Below are 22,987 nucleotides of genomic sequence, written 5' to 3'. Positions count from 1 at the left end.
TAGATGTATTTGTAAGCCTTCGTTACACTTCCATCCTCGTGTGTCTGACATGAGTGATGCCTCTGTATAGGATTTGCGCAAGAAATTCTTCGCATGTTTAGGGCTTCAGCGGATAAATTTTTTTGAAAAGCGTTGGTCGAATCCTCGAAAAAGATGTTCCAATCGGTGCGTTTCTGACATGCTCGGGTCGACCAGTCTGGAAAGGTTAAGAATTTCGCAGTAGTACCTAATGGTTGGCTCGTCCACTCCTTGGGTTCTACTTCTGAGTTCTGTCTCTTGAAAAAGACCGTAGTTATATGGCTGAAATTCTTTCAAAAACCCCGAACGTAGACCAGGTACTGCAGGCGTAGCCGGGTTTTCTCCAGCAGCCGGTTGTGCTGCCGTTTCCTCCCAGTCATTTGGGAGTCTTGCGCACAGGAACCAATTTTTGCAGTATCATCCATGTTCATACTGAAATTATTTCGTTTGTCATCATTGCCCAAACCGTTGTGGGTAGAGATCGTTTCGTAGTGCTCTAACCATTGACGAGCGTTTTCCGTTGGGCTACCCCGAAAAATAGGTCCTGTCAGAGGAACAACAGGATGCGTGGGCTGACTTGAATCTGCTTCGGAGTCAGATCCTAAATCTGATTGATTTTCAGGGCTGTTGAAACCGCTTTGTTTGACTTTTACTTCACCTGACGTAGCTAAGTTTTCAGTAGAGGTTGAGATTTTTGGATCTTGTGTCTGGTCTGTTGCTGTACTCTCACCACCTGACAATTCAGATGATAATTCTGGATGCAATCGTCTACTTGAATCGCGATGGCAACTAGGTAAGCGTGGATGTGTGGATTAGGCTTTTTCTGCATCGACTACAACTTAGAGAAGCACAGAATTCGTAAGCGACGGTTAACGAGCTGCACTCCAACATTTGTCACACTGCACTTTAAACACTGTATTTACTTGACATGAGAAAGAGAACACACGGAATACAAGAAATGAAAGAGTAACACTTTACCCTACATCTACACGTCTAGCGGAAGAATAGCGCCACTGAATGAAAATAATCGTGGGTTTCATACTAGCTTTAAAAATACGCCCCTCCCCTAAGGTTACCCGACTTTATTGTACTTTCTTATTCTATTCTGAAAATAAAAATTCTTTGATTGAGCGCGAAACGTTAATGAAGAACAATTAAGATTGTAGAATAAGATAAGGAGACTTCAACTGTGTTGACCTTGTTTATTTGAGCTCTTTACAGCAGACGATAATTAATTTTTTGTCTTCTTGGTCTGTTGTACGCCCCTTTATCCTCAGATCTTGCGATAGTTACTGCGTCTCCCTAGTGAGCGCCTCTGAAGCCACCGCGATTCTGATAAAATCTTATGTAAAACAAGAGGATTATTAACTGGGGTGGGTAGGCTTGCGGGTTCTAGAGACAGTTGAAGTCTCCTTATTTTATTCTACAATCTAAATTGTTTTTCATTCGCGCTTCGCGCTCACTCGAAAAAGTTTTAATCGTATTTTAAAAATTAGTTCGACTTCAACTGTGATTTTAAAGCACCTAATAACCTAACATCTATATCGAAGACCCCGTCATTATTAATTCTGCTACCGTCGGTTCCGCAACTTCCCGGCAATAGAATCTTGAAAAGTTGGACTCCGAGGTCCAATCCGCTGAGCTCTATATTGATTGAATGGGCACGCCAAGCGTCGCTGCTTTGGACGCTGCCGCGCTCCTTTTCGAGTGCGCCGAAAAGGTGGATGTATCTGCACCTGCTTCTTCCAGTTGTTTCTTAATCCACCTAGCTACCGTTGACCCGCTAACGGGTTTGTGAGGTTTCACCGAGCCAATGAGCAGGCGGTGCTTGGTAATTCCACTTCTCAGGGTGTCTGTTGAATGAACATAAAGGCCTAGACAGTGGACCGTATCGATTGATTGATCTTGGAGTTTTTTCACAGTAAGTGACCTAAGCGGCCCAGCTCTTTGGGATTTCCTTGGTTTGCAAAGAGAGAAATTAGCTGAGTTATCCGAAAATATTACCGACTTTCTATCGATGGAGGCCAACTCCAAAACTCTTAGCATAATGGCCAATGATAAAAGAGTAACTAATTTGCAGGCTAGTGGGAGTAGTCCAGCATGGTATTCAAGTCCCACGTCTTCGAATATTTGGGCTTCGGAGGATTACTATTGAAAATCCCTTTCATCAGTTTAAGAACGAGCGGGTGGCAACCTATATCAAAGCCTTTAATTTGATCATATGTGCCAGAAAACATTGAGCGATAAACATTAATCGTGCTGTACGCCTTCCCTGATTCAAACGCGTCCGATAAAAATTTAAGGATATTAGCTATATTAATTTACACGGAATTGATACTTTGTCCCATACACCAATTACGCCAAGAGCGCCAGACGGACTTGTAAGCAATGAGTGTAATCTTCCGGTTGGCTGCCAATAGGAGCTTAATAACTGGTTCCAGAAGATTTTTCCCTCCAAAACGTCTCCTGACAACTTCCAGGCGGTCAGAAGGAAAGTCAGCTTCATGCAGAGTGGGTGTGGGTCGCCCAGTGATGATAGTAACAGGTTCCCCGATGGCCTGAAGATGCCTGGGGTTGCCGAGGCCAACTCCAGTAGAACCAGAAACCAAGGCTGGCTGGGCCAGTACGGGCAAACAAGAATTATTTCCGACTTTTCTCTCCTGATTTTGGATAGGCAATTCTTGATCAGGAAGAATGGGGGAAACGCATAGCCTTTCAACCCACCCAACTGAATGACAACGCACCAATGAACCACCCACCAACGAAGGTCTACGATGGCACCCTCTGAAAGGCTCACCTTGGTATCAAGTTCCGTCGTGTGCTTTAAATAGTCGTTATAAAGCCTTTGCAAATTGCGGTAGTGGGCTCTAGCAAAAGGCACCGCTAGTATCGCCCATGAAAAATTCCGCATCACACTAGCAATTTCCCTCAATGAGGACTTCGATTGAGAAATAAGTTTTCTACATACGGCAATTAATGAATGTACTTTAGATTGGGAAAGCGACAAGGACATCGCGATTACGTTGACAATCAGTCCTAAGAATTCAATATTTTGGGAGGACTCACAAATCAATGTTCCCTCGTTTTCAATAAACCCTACCGTCTCCAAAAGCGATCTGACAAGGCCGACGTCCTCTGTCAATGCCAATGAAAGTCTAAAGGGTAGGTAGTTAAATTAATAAATTTTCCCCTGCTATCTAAATTGTAACTATTCTTGATCTGATAAGTGCATCGGCACTGTAAAATAGGCATCTTTTAAATCTAGTTTTGGCAGCCAGTCAGCTGGTTGGAAAAGATGCTTCAAAAAGGAAAGCCCCTCTATTTTAAAATAGTGATGGACGACGTACTGATTTATTCCCTTTAATTTAATGACTGGCCTAAACCCGCCGGACTTTTTTGGAATGACAAAGAGACTACTAATAAACACTGGATTTGCCACCTCCGATACCGCCCCTTTTTTCAGTAAGTTAGCTACCTCCTCGTTGCACAAAATTGTTTGAGATTTCCCGAACGCCATATTACTCGGTTCAATTACTTGTACAGGCATCTCAATCAAGTCTAATTTTAAAACACCAGAAACCACATCAAGAATCCATGGCTCTTTAGTAAATCAACCCCAATACTGTGCAAAATCTCTTAACCTACCGGCTACAATAGGCTCGCTCCACTTCTCTACATTTAATGACATAAAAGGAACGACATCATACCTTTCGCGGTTGTTGAATTGATTATTGAAGCCTCTTGTTGAAATGGTTCCCCTAGGGGAAGTGATGGATGAACCCGGCTGACGGTTCTGGAAGGGGGACGTGCCGCCATTGCTCACTTAGTTCCCGTGCTGGCCACTACGGAATGATCTACCACTGCCAGATCGGTTTGAGGGCCCGCTCATGCTACCAATAGAATTCAGGGCTGCTTCGTCATCTGCTGCCTTAACCATCTCTTGAATGAAATGTGAGCCAAAAAGGGAGGTTGATTCCTCCTCGTCGAATTTGTCAGGTTCCGAGAGGAGAGTAGTGAATGAAGGGCTAGTCTGTTTGAATATGTTTGCCCTGTGACGATCTGTCACATCCCTAAACAAGCCTCTCCATAAATTTAAGGCCGTGCGAACTGCCTCACCACTAGCTGAATCTGCTTGCTTGTTTTCCCAAAGGAAGAGTAACGGACGAGCAATATCGATAATCTTATATTGCAACGCTGAAAGAGATTTCTCCTGAGGGTAAACTAAAGCCTTCGAGGCTGCAGAGTTTTTAAGTGATTTTAACCGTCTATACATGGCCTCATCCAGCTCGGGGATCTGTAGCTTTACTGATTTCTTACGAAAAATTGGAGTAAGTAGAAGTTAGAGTAGATGTCTTCCTTGAAACTTTGGCTTCGGCAGAACTAACTCCTTCGAACATTAACCCCCTTAATTTCTTTGACTTTCTTCTCGATAACTCGAAACTATACTCGTCTGGTCTTGTAGCATCTGGTTCTCCTGGTTCCACCCCTGGGTTCTACTGGGTTGGCTGGCCCATCAACAGCTGGGTCGGCAGGTAGCTCGTTAACTACTTCACGGTTTGAAACTGGGGGCGTTATTCTTGTACGTTTTACGTTACCACTACTCGAATCAATTTCGGAATCTTCAGACAGACTAGAGGTAGACGGCATGACTGAACTGTAACAGAGCTAGAAAAGATCTGAGGATAAAGGGGCGTACAACAGACCAAGAAGACAAAAAATTTATTATAGCCTGCTGTAAAGAGTTAAAATAGACAAGGTCAACACATTTGAAGTCGAACTAATTTTTGAAATACAATTTCTACTTTTTACTACAGCGTCGGCTGTAGCGTCTCTAGGAAGAGATAAGCACGTCTGCGGTTGTCCCTCCGCGACAATATGTATTCGGTATGGAACAACCGAAAGTTTTTTAAGACAAATTTTGTCAAATTATTTTGCAGTCGACGCAAAACGGTTGCATCCTGCTGTGTGCTTCAGTGCCCATACAAGTACGCCCGACTCCATTAATATGTGCCCCTTTTGAATGGCGGGTAAACTTTAGTGTTGCCGGGGTGGTTTTTAACGCAACCAGTGGTTCAAAATTTTATTTTTTTTTCTGAATTTCAAAGTTTCAATCAGCGCAATATCTTTCTATGGTTATTAAAATAAGAAACCCAGAGTTTTGTCGAAATTGGGCAATTAGATTTTTCCTGCCGTTGATTTTTGTAAAAAAAAGCACCTTTTTAGTAACCTTAGTGGTTCTTTTGTTAATAACTCTTTTGCATTTTAAGCAAAAGCAATTAAAATAAATGGCTTAGCTAAAGGCCAATTTGCTTCTTCGTAGTTTTTTTTTTTATTGTCTGTGATTTGTGGTTCTTGAGATAAAATTGAAATTGTATTTGATTTCCAGTCTTTTTTACCGTAAATGCAAATTTACACGCGTGGCGCTACTAGTCACTAGGGAAATCGATTTTTCACCATTATAGATTTTTTTTTTACATCAAGCTATACAGAATCTATTTTGTCCTTCAATTTACTACGTCGCACTGTTTAAAAATTTTCAAAGATTTCAAAAGTGTGTCTTGCAGCATAAAAATAAGTTCCCTACGTTTGTGCCGCTAAAATTTGGCGAAAGTTATTTGACAAACTCAACAATTAATGTTCAATCATTATAAGCATTATTCTGTAATGCAATTTAATAAACACCACGTTAATATGTTAATAGTCGAACCAACATCCCCGACTGCTTCCAGTAGGAAATGTACTTTCCATGGCTGCGGGAATGGCCTCCTCGTAATTGGAAATCATTACTTCAAATGCAAATCAATCTCCTTGAAAGTCCACCTCAACCACCTCTAAAATTCTCCGCATTGCGCAATTGTAGAGCTCTAAGGTCTTCTTTGTCATTACCACATACGCAATCGGAAACGACTGGAAGACGGAAAATGATCGGATATTCGTATAAACCATCATTTTTTGTTATGTTTTACCTACAAGAATTGTAGGTACAGCGCCAGGATTCGTTTTTTCTTTTTTTTATGAGGGACACTCGTTCGCATGTTTAAAAAAAAAATATATAAAAAATCGCCTTTCACCTTTCGAGGCGTGAATCCAGGGCCTCAAGTGGAAACGAGGTAAACTATGTCTGACGGGAAAAATCATAGTACCCTCTTCACAAAAAAATTCCCTTTCCTCAAGTATTTAATAAAAGCCACTGGGTGCCCGCACTCAAGATGTTGTTTGGCATACATCAATGGCTGAACCGGGCTGAATGGTGAAGTGAAGGTTAGGATGTCAGGATTCTACGGTAATTTTTTTTGTAATGTTTTTTTGTTTTCAATTTAAATAAAAATTGGCAATTCGTATTTTAGCACATCGCTACAATTGATTTTCATTACTATTTTATTCTTCGTTTTATCTACTATTTTTGTAATTTTTACCTTTTTCCAATAACAACGTCAATGACTACACCTGTCATTATTTTTTATCGTTCTTCGGTGCAACTTTATCATGTCATTGTGGAATTAAATACAATGTATTATTCGAATTCGAAATCAATATAATTTCAAGAAAGTTGAATTGATGAACTGGTAAAAGATCCACAAATCCTCTGGACCCATCGTGTTACCCAAAACAACAATCTGGCCTTCAGTTAACAATCCTTGGAGCTGCTCATCCGTTAGAGTCTAATTCAATTCAAAGAGTAAATTTTAGTTCATGCAATGTATTATATAACGTAGTAACAAACCTTGATTGCATCCACAACAGCCTTGAATTCACCCCTTTGAGTCGCGCTTCGATGCGGTGATCAAAGCTCTTCACGTAGACTGACTCCAAAACTATTCTTGTCGGTGGCATTCTTGCTCATGGAGGATATCAATCCCTTCCGGTAAAGGATACTGCAAATTATTTGAGCGACAATCGATAACTGAGTCGTGTTTTGATGCGGTGATCAGGCTCTGCACGTAGACGGACTCCAAAATTGTTCTTGTCGATGGTCAGCTTGAGAACACAGACAACTCTTCCAGAATATATCGTTCCATAGTCCATATTTCATTCAAAGATTTTTGCTCACGGAGGATAAAAATCACTTCGCAAGGGGTACTACGAATTATTTGAGGGACAATCAATAACTGGCAACAATAGAATATGAAAAACAATCAAACTTTAATGGGCCGAATGCGGCGATCACGAAGAATACGTCCGAGTTCAAACACCACTTTCATCCGACTCACTGCATTTTAAATTCTGATATATCAATCAAATGTTTCCTAATAGAAATGAAGCATTTGAAAATGATTATAACTGCTTATAGAATTTAGTTGAGGTATGTTACAAAGAAGTGTTTTGGTTGTTTTCCAACAACTGTTTGGACATTTTCTCCACAAGTATGAACCAAGAAGGAACAGCGCGGTAGATAAGGAGTATTTCAGACCACCAGCAGATTGGATATCTGTGCTAATCGATGGCAGAATTCACCATTAAATGAGTAAAGAGTTTTCTAGTCGTTCTCGAAATCTAATGCAAAATAAAATTAAGAAAAAAACTGACTATAATAGATGTGAAAAGGAAACTGTTACCAATCCCACGCCAAATAGAGTAGACTACAAGCGGTCGAGAAAAGGCATAACTTTGAATCCACGGTAGACGAGCCCTTTGTCGAAGAGTTGTTTGAAAACCCAACAAGTAGATTCCATGAACCATGATTGAAGAGTTTCGTAGTTGTTCTCGAAACCTAATGCAAAATAAAATTAAGACGATAATTGACAAAACTAGATGTAGGAAACTAAAAATAATAGGAAACTGTTTCACACCAATCGAACTGCCCATTCTGTTAACAATAGTCTCCCAATCCCCTGTGTAATGCATAAAAATTTTTCTGCCATCAGCGTTGCAATTGGCAATCCCCATTTAACTGAAAGGCCATGTGTACCTCATCCAAAGCACCTCTCAAGATGAAAGCAATTTTGATGAGCATATCGGGTTACAATATCCTTGGTAATTCCAGCAAAGATGTGCCCATAATGAGACAGGCCAGAAGCAAAAGGAAGTCCATCACACAATATATACCTAGGAAAAAGAAGAATGCAAATTTTTTAATTTGAAAAATGCAAAAGTATAGGAAACTGTTACACACCAATTCAACGTCCCGTTCTGTTAACAACAGTCTCCCAATACCACTGGATAAAGCATGACAATTTTCCTTTCCTCAGCGTTGCAATTGACAATCCCCATTCAACTGCAAGGCCATGTGTATGTCATCCAAAGCCCCTCTCAAGATGAAGACCATTTTGATGAGCTAATCGGGTTACAATATCCTTGATAGTTCCAGCTAAGATGTGCCCATAATGAACAAGGCCAGCAGCAGAAGAAAGTCCTTCACACAATATATACCTAGGGAAGAAAAGAATGTAAATTTGTAATTTGAAAAATGCAAAAGTAATATTTTGCATTAGCTTGGTTGTCTGTCGCTTATCCGAACAAATCTGGCGTTTTCCAGTTTTTCGTCATCATAACCTAAAAACAAATGACAAACGATAGCCGCCCTCGCCATTTCTAAACAAACACCAACCTGCCACTAACCAATCAGAACCCAACTTTCACGACCATAATTTGAATTTCGATCAAACAAAAAAATATATAAAATTAACAAAGAAACCTACAGATTTGGAAACAAGCCTAGGGCACGAAGTTTTAGACGGCAAATAAAATAAAAAAAAAATAAAAACGAAAAAAGTCCCGTTTCTGCACGCAAAAATTCCCCCCCCATTTTACAGCTAATCACCACCCGGCTGGAACCCCTGGGGAAACAATAAACAGTTTAGGGCCCATAACCACGGCATAGCCTTCTAGCTTTACCAAGGTAAATCTCTTAGGGATTTTCAGTATAATAACAGATACAGGGAAATAGCTTAATGAATATTGTATTAAATCTATAATTTTGGGAACTAGAAAATATTTCTTTGTATTAATGAAAAGATTAAAAAAACATTTCCCTGTGTCAATTGGCACCCCATAGGTAGAAAGCGCCATAGGCAACAAATCTTGTAGGTAAAAAATACGAAAAAATTGTGCTGGATAGTATATTGTTTATTTAACACTAGAAATTATTTTTTCTTTATCTTAATTTTTATTATCCCATTTCCCTATCCGCTCTAAACACGTTGCGCCATAAGACACTAGGTTAAATAGCCGCAGTTTTCGGTTACTAAGGGCGGGTACTGTAAATGTTTATGTTTAGGCCTTTCCATTAAACAGGATGTAGATCTAAAGAGCTGATAGAATACATGAGGAAAGGAATGAAACGTCCCATTGCTGTAGATCTGGGTAGTTGTACGGATTTCCAACAGACCTACTCGGTTGAATCTATTGCAACTAAACCTTTTGTTCCACTAAGACACATAATTCTAGATAGTCTGAAACCAAAGATTTTTTTTATTTGTTATTAGCGCTCGGTCACGATTAGCCTTTGCTCGGTGCAGTACGCAACCCGACCTGGAAAAAACTGATTGGTCTAAATCAGTGCGCGTTGGTTCTCTAGTGGTGCGCTGTCGTCCGCACCACTTTATTATATCACGCGCGTGCTAATTTAGAGATTGAAATTGGGGTCGATGATACACGGTACACTATTAGGGGGATCGGGGTTTCTAATCGGGTTTGATTATTTTTTAAAAACAGAGATCTTGTCTGAGCTAAATAAACGGTGCACCGAAAAACCCGCACTACTAAATAAAAACAACCCAAAAAACTTGGTCAATCACTGTCCAAATAACGCGGGGCTGAGTGCGCGGGGCGAGCGCTATTATTAAATAACTAATTATCATTATTTTATTTAATTTTTTTATTTCAATTTATTATTACTGTACACTAAGTTCCTTATTTTACTATTTCCAACAAATTTTTATTATTAATCGTGGTTTAAGTTAACAGTAGAGTAATTATAAAAATTTATCAAAAATTATTATTTAAATTTAATTGAGGTAAATCAAGTTTAAAGTTCAATGTTAAAAATTCGACTACAAAACTCGTTTTTAATTGGTACAATTTTAATGAGACATAAAAAGATGTCGCCGGATCTTTTGGGGTGAACCCGACTAAGTCAGACCCGTTCGGCCTTTTTCAGGTGGAGCGGTTGACCCGATATGGTTAATCGGAAACGAACCCAAATACGTACTTAAATCAAATAATAATAAGAATTTGTTGATCGAAATATTTAAACCAACAATTTATCTAAAATATTTTGATGCTGCTAATCAGTCTGTCTCAGACTGTCTCAAAACATAAATAACCAAATATTAATAAAACTTGGTACGTATATCGGTCTCTATTGGATAAATTAAGCTTTGAATGTGGTATTGTCAACACAGGTGTAGGTGTGTCACTTGTTTTTAAAGAATGGGTATTTTTGTCGGGCTCTAATAAACAATGACGGTATGTCGTATTTTTTCAACGAAGGGGTGGGTTTCTCGTACAGTATTAAACGTAGGGGTAGGGGTGTCGATCAGTTTTAAACGAAGGGGTAGGTATTTCAGACTGTTTTAATCGAATGGATAGTTGTTATTATTTATTTATATTTCTGTGGGGGTAGGTGTGACGGGAGCATTCTCCAATTGTTTGTCGGTGTACATATGTCGGGGCAGGTGTAACGCTGGGTATTTTCTAATTTTATACAAGAATATCGGGATAGGTCTGTCGTTTTTCGAGGTTGAACCCTGTAGATACTTGTGACAGGGAAGGGGGGTTGTATTGTTCTCATTTCTTTACCATTTAGCCTAAGAGATACCTACAGACATTCTCATTTCCCATTTTGAAAGGTCTGTGGCATCACAGTCAAAATGTAAATCCAAGCATGACACATGAAGAGCTGTTCTTGCCCAGTTTTGCTGAAATTCTTTCAGGCATCTATGTGTTCATCCAGAGTTGCCGTTCGATCACTAGTTCGTGATCGATTGATCTCGATCTCGATCAAAAAATTTTTTGATCATTTCGATCGCTTCGATTTATCAAAAATGAAATGAACGATCGATGATCGAAATCGATCGAATCGATCGCGTTAAATTTTTATCGTTATATTTCTGTTTGAATATTTCCATCAATTACACAGCAATAAACAGCATTATTTAGTGAGGTTACCAGACATTTTTGAGGTTTTTTTTCCCACTCACGACAGCAGGACCCATTAAACTTCAAAAACAGCGACATATTGAAATTCAAATCAGATAGCTTGCATCTCTTAGAAGTTAAAATTAATCCTGCCGTACTGAATAATCTCTCACAAGCTGCTGAAAAAGGTAGATCACTATTATACTTCCTAATGGAAATCTAAATATAAATTAATAATGTATAAATGAGCAAGAATAGAGCAGTAAAACATCCTGCGTTGCGCGTTTTCCACAAATAAGAAAATCTCATTGGTGTCCAAGTTGGTCTGCTGCGGTTGCAGCAGAGTCATAGAAAGTATGGTTTGCTAGCTAGGGGAAAATATCCCATAAGCCGCTGTGTCACATTTGTCACAAAAAAAAGTTTTCATAAATATAACTAAGATTTTCCCCCTTTTCTTCCTAGCAGTGGGTACCCTATTCATCTTTTTATTTCCCAATTTTTTTATCTAGACCCAGTTATATCTACTTTATTTTTATTTTATTTTTGTTTGTAAGTTGCTCGTCTCTTTAAGCCGAAGAATTTCTTTTGCTGCCAGAAATTCGTCTGCTTCAAGGGGATGAACAACAAACCATTCACAAACAATAGCTAAATAAAAATAAACCAGATACAACTAGGGCTAGAAAAAAAATTGGGAAATGAAAAAATGAATAGGGTAGGTCTCGATCCGATAAATACGTTTGATCAATCGATTGATCTCGATCGCAAAAACCTCGATCGATCGATCAATCGATCTAGATCATTAAATCGATCGCGACAACTCTGTGTACATCTATATATATTTGTTTAAAAGGTAGTTTGAAAATGATGTTGACATAAGGAAAATATTCCGGAATTGGCATCAAATGAATCAAAAATTCATCCAAAGAAATTATTGGGCAGAAAAGAATCGAAGATTTATTTGATTGATAAAAAAATCGAAGCACGTGTTTTGATCAAAAGCATGCATATTCTGAGAATGGTCGTAAAGTTGCGTGGTATGCATGTCTTAATTGTAAGCCTGACTTTTCAAATTTTTTTAAACATATGTTGCTGTAAAAATATACGAATTGTATCTATAAATCAACGAAAACCCTCCAAAAAAGGATTTTGTTTTCTCGTTGAGATATAATTTAATTTTTGATATAAAGTTAAAAAACCGTCACATGAATTCATACAGCACATTTCTACCGTCGGATGTTCGAATCATGGCCGAATATACGTTAGATACCCGTGTACTCAAGGGATGTCCGTCGGCTAGTCACATTGGAAGTGCAATGGGTGTGCAAAAATTACATTCTACGGACCTTCTTCCAACAACCAAGAAGATTTTCAATTGTTTCATTTAAAGATCGGCCTCGAACCAATAAAGGCGTTTTTTTGCCAATCGGGTTTCTTATTTCGGCCCATCGAGGCGTGGCTCAGGGTGGAAAATTCTTCTCCCCCAATTCTATTGGGGTTTAATCGAGGTACTTAATTGAGGAAGCTACCCTTCTTAGGCTGGGTTGGGTAAGTCTAGATTTTTTTTTATGCTTTAAGGTATTACGCTTTAAGGCAAGTAACAGGTCGGGACATTTTTGCTAATCCCAGGGCGGTGTGTTTTTTTAAAACGACAATTATAAATGTTGGACTTGGGCTGTGTAATATTCCTTACCCTAATAAATTAGATAGCTGCCTGTGCACATTTATGTTGATACCGATGGCATACTGTATGGGTAGACCCTCTGATTGCGACGGTTTAGATCAGTGATCGATTCCCGATAAAGAATTGCAAGATATTTGGTATCTTTATAATATTCTTTGTTCGAATATGCTGGAAATATAAATTACTTTAGAACGAAGGGAATCATTATTTTTTCAATTATATAATAATTAAAAAAAGCACATATTGCTCGATGAAAATTTGTTTTATACATGAACGAGAATTTCTCATAACGTTACCACAATAATTCATCGCCTCATCTGGAATCGAACAAAGATCTCCAGCATCACATTTAGAAAGGCTACACCTACGCCATTGACAACGACGTAAACACTCACAGGCAGCTGAAAAATAAGCTAAATAGTTTCGGTAAGCATCAATACCAAGCCCAACCCCTAAATTTTCAACTGTCGTTTAAAAAAACCACACCACCCTGGGGGTTGCAAAAATGTCCTGACCTGTAACTTGCCTTAAAGCGTAATACCTTAAGGCATTTTTTTTAAATGTCTAGACTTACCCAAAACTGCCCTGTCATGTCCATTACCCCGTCAACCCTCCCCCTTAAAAAAACAAAAAAACCCGCTACCCCGCCAATAGGTGGCTTTAAAAAATTAAATTGGTGTTCGGATTTTTGTGCAGGATACTGTACACGTGTACGCAACGTACGTACGTGTAGGTAAGTGTGATGACCGTCGTATTTTGTATCTGCCTCTTCAACAAACTGTTCATCTGTAGTTATTTAAGTCTTCTTCATTTCTCTTCAGCTTGGTTAGCGTGCTTTCTATCCTTCCTGTGGCCAACTGGAGATAGCATTGTAATCTCCATTTACCTATTGACCAGGGTATCGGAGTAGAGTAACGACCGTCTGGTAAACAAGTTATTTCATCTTCAAAGGAGCTAAAGATCCTCTGGCTCTACTGCTTCTGCACCATCTAGGTTTGCGAGATTTTCTAAACTTCAAAATAAGGAGAGGTGGGAATTAGTTGATGGTTGCTTTCAGTTCGTCTTTTCAAACCTTTCTTTGTCTTTTTTTCCTTCTGGGGCTGCCGGAGTATCAGAGAATGTTACTCTTTTTTTCGTTTGTTGCTCGATACTGGAGAGGTCAGGATTCATTTCTTCCATAGGGTTTTTTGACGGTTTTTAGTCGACGCTTATGTTACTGTAAAGGAGGACACGACGTTGTTATGTTTTCTTCGATATGGAGAAGTTACTGAATACAACGCTTTTACTTACAATTTCGTGTACGAGTGGGTGTAAAACAGACACGTACGCAATAAGAAAATAGTCGGTTATTATAAATCAATTTGATACAGATATTCAGGAAATAATTAAGTAAGGACATAACGGGATAAAAGGAATAGAAACTTTAAGTTTACGGAAAACCCTTAAGAATTACGTAACCCATATACATTATATTCAGGGATTCAGACAGACACTTAAAAACTACTTAAAGGATACTTATTCTTCATTTTGCAAGAGTTTTAGTTGCGGGCTCGGGAGTAAGACTGACAGAGACCTAAGTTGGCACACGGAACTGGCGGAACTGAACTGACTGTCCTTTGGGAGTTCGCGGTGTCTTTTTTTATATTAGTCACCGTCCACGGCAGACATACCGAACAAATTTAGGGTAAAGGCGGGCGAAATCGGGCGGTATCGAACTAATTTGGACAACCACTAAACGTAGGCCGTATAGGATTGGTCCATTTTGTGCAAATCTCGACAGAGTAAAATAGATCTATTTTTAGTGACTGCAGATTTAGGCCGTTTTGGATGGCTTTTGACGAATTCTAAAAGTTTCTATATACAGCGGGCGTGTCGAGGCTAGTTCTCTCCACTTGCTATATTTTTTAGAAAGTCTATAGACTACGTCAATTATTGTGGTCATTAAGTTGAAGAAGGTTCGGGTAGAGTTTCTAGTCTATTTGAACAAAGAAGGGCAATATGGGGCTTGGATGAGTAGGAAGATAGCGATGAGTAGGATGATGAAAGAGTAGACTTTGAAATTCTCGAATCGATTGGTAAAGTTGTCAAAACCTGCTTTTTCGGCGACCGAGATTATGATTGCCGATGCCCCTGTACTCTGGTTGGGACAAGTCACGGAATTTTTGTTCATGGATGCTGTAATACCAGCCATAGTGTCCATCGGGCTAATCAGGACTTGAAGAAATTGGCATTTTGGTATCGGAAAGCGTAAGCTTAATCGCGCTGTGGGGTGACGATGGACGCTCTAACCGGTTGCCAAGTGTTATTGCGATAGGCGTGAGGCTTGTTGTTGAAATTTGCGATTCAACTAGACTAGTTACATGGCGTGAAACCCGTGAGTTCCCATCCTGACCAGCCAATAGTGAAATTGTTGAACCTTAGTTCAGGTCAAAAAGTAGTTGCATCTGTTGTGAAATTGACTGGACTAGGGTTGCATTGTATGGCTGAGACAATGTTTCCGATTGCGATTAGTTTGACACACTACCGGAGACCAAGCTGTGCTGCCGTCAGTCATCCATTGTATTGGGCAGTTGACACGGCTTGTGCGTGTTTGGCACGTCTTTTGTCTTATTGGGTACTTTGGATGACGTGGATGAGCTAGTTTTCGTGACGAATGGTGTCGTTCTCTAGATACTGGACCCTTGCGTTTTGTCGGATGTTGATATCTGAGGAGTAATTTCTGTTGAAATTAAAAATTCTAGAATTAGGCCAAAAGCACGTTTGCAATTATTTATTAACTGAACTGAAACACATGAATACCTTCAAACAGAGCAGAAATGTAACTATTAATCTTATAATTACTAAGTAAAACCTTACTACAAGTCGGATGACTGCAGAATCTCCTGTCAAGAATCACAAGAAAGAAAGAGAGCTAGAGAGAGCTCTAGGAGACAAAGTAAGGAAAGACATTTGGTGGGAAGAAGAGAGTGGGTTTCAGCAAAAACAAATCTAGTTTGGCAATGCGCATTTGGGTTGGAGAGAAAAATCACAAAACGTCCCTCAAGCCAAGTGCAAAATAAAATTTAAAAAAAGGAGGAATTAAACACAGAACGTTCCTAAATTAGGGAGGTTTATTATGGGAGATCAGAAATGTTCAATCTTTCACGCAATTTCTCGAATCTTGGAGCAGCCAGCGCCTTGATGAATTATACGCCAGTTGATTTTCGCTTTTGATGTAGGAGATTTCAATCTTTTTCTGTTCTTGCACCTCAACTATAAAGAAAAAACGCACATAAATGTGCTTTGTGCGCTGATGGAACACCGGATCATGAATAATGGGGATGCCACTCTGGTTGTCACATCTTAGTGGCACGGCTGAGATCCGAGCCCATAATTCAGAATGAAAGCGCTTGAGCTATATAGCCTCTTTCGTCTCTTCTGCCGCAGAGATGAATTCTGTGGTTGAGAGAGCGACGCATGACTGACGACGGCTGAACCATAAAACCGGACCATTGTGCCGTGTAAATCTGACTCCGGATGTTGATCACCTGTTTCCTAAGTCTCCAGCGTAATCCACGTCACAGTAGCCATGACGTCATCGCCACCGCCGAATACGAGGTCGAAGTTGATGGTTTTACGTAGATAAATCAGGATGCGTTTTAAAGCTTTCCAGTGTTCTTGACCTGAACTTTGCGAGTATCTTGAGACTTGGCCGACGGCGTAGGCGATTTCCGGTCTTTTCAAGAAGGTGAGGTGCATCACGGAGCCAATGCATTCGATGAAGGGGATGTCGGTCATTTCTCGTTTCTCCTCTTCATTTTGTGAGCACATCCCATCTAGCACAGGTTGGTACCACGGACATCTGCAGTTTATTCAACACGGATAAGGGTGATGTTCAACGGACATCCGTGATATTGCCCGATCTCCGAATTAAATGTCTCTCGGGTATCGACTGAATATTACAAGACCTTTCGGGAAGATGCAATTGGACATTCTAAGAACATCCGAACGAAATCTCTTTTGACTATAAATAAGACATTATGAGCAAAATGAACATACCCGAGGCGGGATTCAAACCCGAGTCTCTCGCGTCTTAGTCGGATACTCTAACCATTCTTCAATACCACTTAAAATCAGTTCAACTATATTGGTGTAACTTTTTTGCTCTGCTAGACTTTGGCAAGAGCAGACATGCTTTTTATAGCTCCCGGTTATAAACTGATGATACATTTTATTTTCCCTTATTTTTTGTTTTATTTTATCTACTATCTTCGTAGTTCTTAAAAAACATTTTCTATTCTTTATGTGCATACTATTTGTTCATTTTATTTATTATTTTTACCATTATTAAAATCTTTTCATACTACTTCTTCATTAAATTTTTTTTTTAATTAAATGATTTTATTTTCAAACTATTTTATGATTTTATTTTCTTTAAAACATCTATTTGCTATTCAAATTTGATATTATACTATTTTAAATCCAAATGCTTTGGAGATAAAAAAGATATATTAATTTTAATCTTTCTATCCCATTTTACACCAAAATTATATATTCTACATTCTTGTTTTTCCAGTGTATATTTTAAATTTTTATAAAATGCTATATACTTATATATTTCAAATTTTTTCTTCAGATTTTTATTATTTTTCACCTTTTATCCATTTTTAATTTTCCGATTTTACTTTATTTATTGATTTTAGTTAATAAAAATTTCTGTTTTAATCTTCTATATGTAAGTAGGCCCAGGGTAGCAACGGCAGAGGAGGGAGCATCTAGTAGAAATGCTACTAGAGTAAGACTCCATATGACAATCATTTAAATTCCAGTTTCTCTGCCAAACACTTTGAAATGTGGGGAGAAAACTTGTCAAGGTGAGCGGGGAAGCGGTCCCTGGTCAGGGGATCGCAACAGACAATTGGCGGAGACACACCTAAAAGAAAGACATTCTAGAAGAGGGGTTCAGAATACCACCCAGTATGTCTGCCTTGGCTGTAAAAAGGATTTTTATTTATTTATTTCAGCCGGTAGACATGCAGGACCTTGTACTGAGTCCCTCTCCTCCAGTATTATCCGCCAATCCGTTGAACTAACCATTGCATCTGCAATGGATGGTTCGCAGGGGTCTCCTAATCCCGCTCACTCTTCTCTCCCCACGTTTTCCCCTTCCCGGATAGAAGGGGACAAAATAATTTTAAAATACCATGGGAAACCTACGAAATGTCCTAGGTATGAATGGAATATCTTGGCAACTAACACCAGAGCCATGGGTAGTAGCCACAGATACCCAGATACAGCCCATACACTCCGACTAGTTAAATATTGGGAATGCAGAGTGTGTGGATTTGCTGGAGATGGCCCTACACTAAAAGGACATTACCAAAGGATACATTCCAATCCCAACCCATCACCCTCAATCCGATTTGCCGGGATGTCCAGTATGGATAGCTTCTACCGTGACTTTTCTGCGGCAGTGATCTCTCTAGAGGAGGTTGCTGCAACAGAAGACGAGCGTAATGAGCTATCCGTGGTGGAAATCCCAGCGATCGAGGAATCCCCTGGTAGTGTCCCATCTCCAGCAAATTTTACCGCTAGCCCTATTTTAGATCTTGGAAGGGAGTTCGCCACCTCTTTTAATACACAAAATTTTTTTGTTGGCTTTACGAACTCCCCCCACAAGAAAATAATGACCCCAAAATTTTATCACAAGAGATTTTAGACCCTTCACCTAACCCCTAGACCTTAACCTTTGTCCCCAGTCAGCAAAGCAATCGAGGACGTAGTCACAACAGCTCAGAATAGAAGAGCCAAAGAGACGACGATTTTGTTAGTTTCTGGGTTCCTGCCTTCTTGAGCTGTGAGATTCTACATGACCTAGACGACGTCCTCGAACGTTGCACAGCTGACTGGCTCCATAAAGCACATATTTTACAAGACCCTAGCCCTGAACAACCCCGAGGAAGTCCTGACAAAAGAAAAAGAAACCAAAACCGGCAGATGCAGAAGGCCCGGTGACAGATCAAGCAAAAGGCCTACGAGGCGAGGAAGATTCAGCGGCCCTTCAACATATACCCAAGAAGAGCCGTTCGAGAGGTGCTCGAAGACCGTTCACCCTCCTACAATGGTACTGTACAAGCTGCGGAGGAATAACTAAAGAGGACTTAAAACCGATTGAGACCATCTCCGCAGCAGTGCCAAAGTGCAAGGGAGCTCTACGACACCTGCGGCTGGTCCTAACCATCAGAGCACCAAATGAACTTCCTTAATCATGCGCCAACGCAACAAGAGATTGAAGCTAAGCTTCACCGGGCTAACAACACATCACCAGGGGTTGATGGCCTAGAATACCGTCATCTTAGAGCCATCGACCCAAACTGCATTCTGCTGGAAACAGTAAAAAAATGGTATCGTGCCGAACGCCCCTCTCCTTTTGCGACTGGAAATACCTTCACAGAGCCCGGCTCAACATCCTTCCTCTTCGGGGGCACTCGTGTTTTGGCTCTTAGCAGCAAGATACGAGTTGCCGACGATGGGGGAAAGAAAATGAGACTGGGTATCACTTTCTTAAGAACTGTGAAGAAGGTCTCCAGTTAGCCACCAAGAGGCACAGCATCGTCCAAGATCTCCTGGAAACGCTGCTAGCCAAGCAAGGCCACAACGTCACTGTCAACAAAGCCATCCCCGGGCAACGTTTAAGACCAGATGTTGAATTTCTATTATCTGGTTCCCGGGTGACGGTTGACGTCCTGGTCTGCTATGACCAAGCAGGGAGCATGAAGAAAGGCTACCAACGAAAGGTTGAAAAATATTCTTCGCTTGGTAGGATTCTTCCCCTGGTTATCGGGTCCCTTGGATCATGGAATCCCAGGAACAATGATATTCTCTCGATACTTGGTATCCATTGATGGTCCTGGGGTGCATTTCGATCCAAGGCCCGATTAGGGCCAATCCAGGAATCAATAGAAATTGTGTGTGCCCACTTCCATTATAGTGCACTAGGCCCCGAAGACGAGGACATCCCTCTACTCCATGTAGAAACCCCTTTCCCAGTAGAATAGCCTATTTTTATTTTTTTTAAATCTAGTTTCTTTTTTAAACATCTTTTAGTTCATGTAGCCTTATTTTAATATATTTGAAATGCACCCCTCTCATACAAGTTTAATCCCCTTTGGAAACACCCCTAAAAACTACTGCAATCCCACTCAAATTCAGTTCAACTATATTTTGTTACGAAATCAAAATATTGTGAAATACTTGTAAAATGTTTGCTGCTGGCGATGCCCAACAGCTGTCTTATATAATTATATGCTTGAATAGACCTGTATTATTTTCATTCTATTATTTATATTTTGGTGTTCTTGTTACACTACGAATCGCCCATACAAATTATCGAGCACATCGCTATAAAAAAATGTAGATGAAATCGTAAAAACTCACTTCTCATTTAAAAAATTATTTTTTTATTTTTCAATCATTTTATAAAAAGCCAAGAGTTTGTCTTAATCCCCCCCAAACACAAGCTAGTCCTTCCGTGTGCAAATTAAAGCACGTTGTGGTGAAAAATTAAAGTCCCCCTTAGTTTTAATCAAAATTTATTTCGTCATTCATCAACAAAACATTAAAAAATCTTCTTTGCTGTTGGATGGACGTCCGTAGAATCAAAGTTTTGAACATCCATTTGCACTTCAATTGTTACTATCCGACGGCCATCCCTAGAACTACCCATAGAGTACATGGATATCAAACGGATGTTCGGCCATGAATCGGACATCCGACGGCAGAAGTGTACTATGTGGGATCTGGGGCGTAAGCTTGACGCACGGATCAGCCGGGACAGTGAGAGTGGCACAGTTGCTCATGTTGAATCTTTCCAGTACGGTCTTGACGTAGTCTAGCTTTGAGAGATGAATTGTGCGTTGGATTCTGTTGCAATTGATGTTGATTCCGATTAATCGATCGGGTGGAAGAGAGCGAACGTCAAATTCCTCGGCGAAGAATGCCATCATCTCGTCGATGACTGCCTTGATGCTGCTGATAATGAGTCCCTCGTCGACGTTAAGGATGAACATGTTGATTTCTTCATCTGCCTTCCTTTTACAAAGATGACGGTAATACACGCATGAGTCGGTTGTGCGTTTTATTAGTCCAATGGATCCAAATAGATGATAAATTCGTTGAATTTGATGTTCCATACCCTGGTTGCCTTTTTTAGACCATAAATTCTTTTACGACGAGATGGCAGACTTCTTTCCTCTTCCACGAACACCAGGGTATCCACTGCGACCGGGGTGTCCACCACGACCAGGGTTGTACCACTCACTTGCTCCTTCATTTACGGCAAATGCTTCTTCAGTAATATTGTCGAACTTTTAATAGGATTTGACGGCATTTTCTTCAGTTAAAAGTCGCTGAAGGAGATGATCGAGAGTGCGGTCTGCGGCTGGAACACTGGCTCATACAGATCACACGATGCGAAAGGCTTCTAGTAGAGTGGCTTAGGCCTTTGACACAGGTTGAATGTTGCTGAATGACTGATCCCGTTATCTAAGCTTGTCAAAAAAGTTTTGGGATGTGAGTCCTCATGTCGTCACCTACAAGGGTTGAACATTGAGTATAGTTATATTAAGGAATGAGATTGAATTGTAGTATGTAATATTGTATCAGTCGTGTAGTTAAAGTTGCAATAGTTCTGCCGGAGTAAGTGCAGATGCTCTTATGTTTGCATTTGATATGGTTGGTTCAGGGTGGTCCACATTTGATTTGTATTCACGCACATATACATGTTTTCTTTCATCTCCTTAGTTAAAGTTGCCATTTTTCAGTTTCAAGCTAACACGTCCTTACGTATTCATTGCCTTATGGCTGTTCATTCAAGAGTAAGTTATCTTCATTGCATTCCTGTTAAGAGGAAAAAATGCAAAACTGTTTTAAATTGTTATATGTTATCGCATTATATTGTCATAGGAATTGAAATAAATCAATAATTGCATTGCGGCTTAAATGATTTGCAGCGTTAGGGCTGATGAAACTTTGTTGTCAAAAATGACTTGAGCTAGGAAGTAGCAAAGTGAGAAGTGTCTTTTTCTAGATAAGAGTTTTAGCTTCTCTAGAAATACTTAAATTTAAAATTAAGTTTTTTACCAAAAAAATGGTTGGGAAATATTTACATATGACCTTTGGATCATGACCATGTAATATAAGATATGGTCAGATGTGTCTGTGAATGTGAATAGCAAAGAAAAAATATACAAGATTTAAGACTACGATAAAGTTTGAAGATTTGACTGAAGGTGTACAGAATAGAATGCATTTATTAATGAATGTATATTATTAACAATGCCAATTGTTAATTGTTTTAGAACCTTTAAAGGTGTCTCGTATTGGTCGCTTTCTAGGTGCGCTGTTTCTTCTTCCCCAATTCTATCCCACTGAACGAAAAGGTTATGTTCTTCTACTTCGTTGTCCGTTAGTAGTTAATGTTGCTAAAGGATTCGTTATCTGGGGTCATTTGTGGCTGTATATGATAATAAACTATTTCGCTTGTATGTCCCTGATTTTTCGGATTGCTTTGTTATTGGTTGTGAATCCTGTCTATTTATCCTGTCTATCTAACTATTTTCCCAGCGCTTCGAAATACTTTTGTAAAATTATCCATCTACTTTTTAGACTAATAAGTTATAATCTCCCTTAGCGGTGGCGTTTATTGGTAAAAAATCGAATTATATTTAGTAATGTAGAAAAAACCCAAAGATGGCACTGTGTGAGGCGTGAGAGAGATATAGAAAAATTTAAGTCTCTTGCGGAGGTTCGGGTTTAGAATGTCATTGTTACAAATGTGAAACTAGCTCTCCGGGTGAGAGTCAGCTGCCAAAATAGGAGAGGGGAGACTAGATTAATTTGATTTCCCTTACAGAGTGCGCATGACGGGCGTCGACTAGTGGCGGCAACGGGAGAGGAGGCAGGTTGAAACACAAAAAACCGTTTATTGCACTCACACACACATTTACAAATTTAAAGATGACTTGTCCGATTGAACACCAGAAAGAGACTGAATTTGGTAGGTTTTTGGGGGGACATTTTATACTGAAAAGCAAGGTCAGGTTTATTTAACTCATGGGGAAGGTAGAGAATATTTTAGTGTAAATTTAACACCTAGGTGTGAAATGGTACCGGGTGAGGGTTTAGGGTTCTCCGGAGGGTATAGGGTTAAGGTTCTCCGTGGGAACCAAG

General features: G+C 39.7%; 1 long non-coding RNA gene across 1 annotated transcript; it reads right to left on the bottom strand.

The window, feature by feature from the left end:
* Positions 1 to 6,497: 6,497 nt before the first annotated feature.
* On the bottom strand, positions 6,498 to 8,534 carry LOC116926186. The gene is made up of 7 exons (XR_006648856.1): positions 8,132 to 8,534; positions 7,928 to 8,064; positions 7,575 to 7,850; positions 7,331 to 7,512; positions 7,161 to 7,265; positions 6,743 to 7,098; positions 6,498 to 6,680 (listed from the first exon to the last, which is right to left on the bottom strand). It is a non-coding gene; the product is annotated as an uncharacterized LOC116926186 (long non-coding RNA).
* Between the last annotated feature and the right edge of the window lie 14,453 nt (positions 8,535 to 22,987).

The sequence above is a fragment of the Daphnia magna genome, linkage group LG7, assembly GCF_020631705.1.
Source record: "Daphnia magna isolate NIES linkage group LG7, ASM2063170v1.1, whole genome shotgun sequence".
NCBI lineage: Eukaryota > Metazoa > Arthropoda > Branchiopoda > Diplostraca > Daphniidae > Daphnia > Daphnia magna.
This window is presented reverse-complemented; position numbering and strand designations above follow the sequence as displayed.